Here is a 4333-nt window from a genome sequence, read left to right on the forward strand (position 1 = left end):
ATGTAGGCTGCTTCATAGCAATGTACCCCTGAGCCTCATTCCATGCTTTCGTTTAAGTGCTTCTGGTTTGTAACATGTCTTTTTAACAAACTTTTACTAATTTCTACTGTGGTGATTCATTGGTTTTACTTTGGCTATTTCTTTCCATTTTTTTAAGGTTTATTTATTTTTGAGAAAGAGAGACAGAGCACGAGCGGGGAGGGGCAGAGAAAGAGGGAGACACAGAATCCAAAGTAGGCTCCAGGCTCTGAGCTGTCAGCACAGAGCCCAATGCAGGGCTCGAACTCACAGACCGCAAGATAATGACCTGAGCCAAAGTCGGACGCTTAACTGACTGAGCCACCCAGGCGCCCCTACTTTGGCTATTTCTGAACTCTTGCCACAGTTAAAAAGAATGAGCTGAAGCTATATTTCATGAAGGATAAATCTAAAAACCATAAAGTTGAGTACAAAGTATATAGTTACCCCTATGAAGTATTCTTGCCAAAAACATTGAACCTAAATCAAATTCAGCCCTTCAAACTTAAAAGATATGTACAGAGTGAAACTATTTGTATAAACTTTGTAAAACATGTAAATTATACTATATGACATTTGTGGCTATGCACATATGTACTACAAATATACAAACGTGCATGGGAATAATATCAAAATCAGGATAGGAGTTTACCTGAGAAGGAAAGACGGAGTAACCATGAAGGAGCAGACAAAGGGATTTAATTGTATTTGTAATATTTATAACTTAAGCTGGATATTGTTCCTAATATTATTTTCTGTATGCCTGAAATACTTGCCAAAAGCCCCAAAAGGAAATGAATCTGATAATTTCAACAGATGGCAAATGAGCCACAGAATTACTTAACATCAATCAGGCTTCTATTTCTCCATCAAAGAGCATGACCTTGAAATTGGGAATGGTAAGACAAACATTAACATAAGGAAATTAAATATCAGACAGTAAAGGTATAACTATTTGCCTTGAATGAGTGCAAGTCTTCATACTGAGATAAAATCACTGGAAGGATCCTGAATGTCAGACAGATTGGCAAAGGCACCCCTGGAGGCCACTGTTAAGAAGTTTCACTGATGCGCGACTCAAAGGGGAGGAGCCAAGATAGCGGAACAGCATGGAAGCATTTTGTGTGTCTCACATCCATGAAATACAGCCAGACCAACACTACACCGTCCTATACACCTAGAAAAATGATTGGAAGATTAACACAACAAGGTGCACAACCTGAAGCACAGAATTCAGCAGGTACGTGACACAAAGAGCTGAACTTGGGGAGCAAGAAGCCATGAAAGGTAGGGAACCCCTTTTGTGGGCAGAGAGAGGATGGAGACTGCAGAGGGGGGGAGCATACAGGAAAAGCACCCCTTCCCAAAAGCAGCTGGAGAGAAAATGGAAAATTGGAAACAGCTGCAGGGACTAAAAGGGAGAAAGGAGAAAGGAGAGGGTTTAAATTCCATTAAGACTGTAACCAAGGGAGCGCAAAGGCTGCAACTCCGCAGCTCCATACCTGGTGGTGCTGTGGTGGGAAAGGTGAATCCCCAGGAACAGAGTGGGGTCCGGGAGGTTCTCGGGCCACATGGGGAAAAGCGGTTCCACTGCTGGAAGGACATTTGGTAGAGACTGTTGAAGCCACCTGGTCCCAGCAGACCTCACAAGGCGGCCACATTCACTGGTGCTGGGGCAAGGTCGTTGAGGGTGAAGCCTGGTGCCAGATGTGTGTGGTGATTTTCCATAATCCCTGAAATGCTGATGCTACACTGTCTTGTGAACTTTTTCTGGAGCAGGCTGGCACCTGGCCACAGTCTCGGGGCACCAGCAACAACAGGGTCCAGCAGGTGTACCTGCGTGCAGCTGACATTCGGCCATTGCTCAGTGAGAACCTCCCGCTGAGGGGCGGAACAGATCAAATCCACACTCCTTCGGAAGTAAGGGGCTGGGGAAAACAGCCACATCTGAGACAAAACTTGGGAGAGAGGTACTGCCTGGGGCCTGGTCACGGAGAGTGGAAAAGCGGGGAGTGGAGGAGAGCTGAAGATAGAGTACCGGTGTGCCATTGCTGATGCGGGAGAACAGACTGGGTAGCTGGGTGGCGCCATTTTCACCGCTCCCACGCATGCGCATATGCACCTACCAGCCCCTCAACAATCCACCCCAGTAGGCTAGCAGCGCCATCTAGTGGAGAGCAGAACTGTTACACCGAGCCCCACCCAACTGGGCCACCTTCACTCTTCAAAAACACAAACCTCACCGCCAGCTTAATTTATGGACTATAAAGAACTACATGGACTGACCTCTAGGGGAAAACAAAGCAATTTCAGTCCAACTTCAATCTGTTAGCAGGTTCATCTATTCAATTTTTTTCTTTTTTTTCTTTTTCATTTTTCTCTTTTACAATTCTTTTCTTTTTCATGAATACAGAAAAACACTCATTATTTTCAATTCTTATTAACAATATGTCTTTAATTTTTATTACTATATTTTTTACTTTTGTGTAAATTTTTTCAAATTCTACTTTACTTCCATCATTTTTTTAGTCTACTTCAGTGTACTCACCTTTCCAAATTTTCAAACAATTTCCTTTTGGTTCTTTCTTTTCCTTTTTTCTTTTTTCATTTCTTTTCTTTTCCTTGAATGCAGAAAGAGAAAAACTTCATTTTTACTTTCAATTTCTTTTCAAAATATTTTTATTTAATTTTTATTACTATATTTTTTGCTTTTATGTAATTTTTTTCAAATTCTATCGTACTCCCATCATTTTATTTGTCTACTACAGTGTATTCACTTTTTCAAATTTTCAAACGATTTTTTCTTTTCTTTTTTCTTTTTTCATCTTTTTTCTCTTTTTCATTTCTTTTCTTTCTTCTTACATACAGAAAACAAAAAAATTCATATTTATTTTTAATTTTTATTAAAAAATATTTCTATAATTTTTTCTACTATATTCTGTACTTTGTGTATATTTTTTCTTTTTTTTCCTTTAAATTTTTTTTTTTAATGTTTATTTATTTTTTGAGACAGAGAGAGACAGAGCATGAATGGGGGAGGGTCAGAGAGAGGGAGACACAGAATCTGAAACGGGCTCCAGGCTCTGAGCTGTCAGCACAGAGCCCGACGCAGTGCTCGAACTCACGGACCGCGAGATCATGACCTGAGCCGAAGTCGGCCGCTTAACCGACTGAGCCACCCAGGCGCCCCTGTGTATATTTTTTCAAATTCCATTTTACCCACATCATTTTAGTCTACTTTAGTGTATTAATTTTTTCAAATTTTCAAATGATTTCCTTCACCCCCCCCTTTTTTTTTCATTTCTCTAATCTGTCAAACCATTTTCAACACCCAGACCAAAACACACCTAGGATCTAGCATCATCTATTCAATTTTTGTCTGTGTGTGTTTTTAATTTTTAATTTTAATATTTTTTAATTTTAATTTTTTTAATTTCAATTTTTCTACCTCATTAATTCCTTTTCTCCCTTCAAAATGACAAAACGAAGGAATTCACCCCAAAAGAAAGAGCACAAAGAAACAACAGCCAGGGATTTAACCAACACAGATACAAGCAAGATGTCTGAACCAGAATTTAGAATCACAATAATAAGAATACTAGCTGGAGTCAAAAATAGATTAGAATCCCTTTCTGCAGAGATAAAAGAAGTAAAAAATAGCCAGAAGTAAATGAAAATGTTATAACTCAGCTGCAATCATGGATGGATGCAGCAGTGGCAAGGATGGACAAGGCAGAACAGAGAATCAGCAATATAGTGGACAAACTTATAGAGAATAACAAAGCAGAAAAAAGAGGGAGATTAAGGCAAAAGAGCATGATATAAGAATTAGAGAAATCAGTGATTCATTAAAAAGGAACAACATCAAAATCATAGGGGTCCCAGAGGAGGAAGAGAAGAGAAACAGGGGTAGAAGGGTTATGTGAGCAAGTCATAGCGGAAAACTTTCCTAACCTCAGGAAAGACACAGACATCAAAATCCAGGAAACATAGAGGACTCCCATTAGATTCAACAAAAACCGACCATCAACAAGGCATATCATAGTCAAATTCACAAAATACTCAGGCAAGGAGAGAATCATGAAAGCAGCAAGGGAAAAAAAGTCCCTAACCTACAAGGGAAGACAGATCAGGTTTGCAGCAGACCTACCCACAGAAACTTGGCAGTCCAGAAAGGAGTGGCAGGATATATTCAGTGTGCTGAATCAGAAAAATATGCAGCCAAGGATTCTTTATTCAGCAAGGCTGTCATGCAAAATATAAAGAGTGATAAAAGTTTCCCAGACAAACAAAAATTAAAGGAGTTTGTGACCAC

This window comes from Leopardus geoffroyi, chromosome B2 (assembly GCF_018350155.1).
Source record: "Leopardus geoffroyi isolate Oge1 chromosome B2, O.geoffroyi_Oge1_pat1.0, whole genome shotgun sequence".
Classification (NCBI taxonomy): domain Eukaryota; kingdom Metazoa; phylum Chordata; class Mammalia; order Carnivora; family Felidae; genus Leopardus; species Leopardus geoffroyi.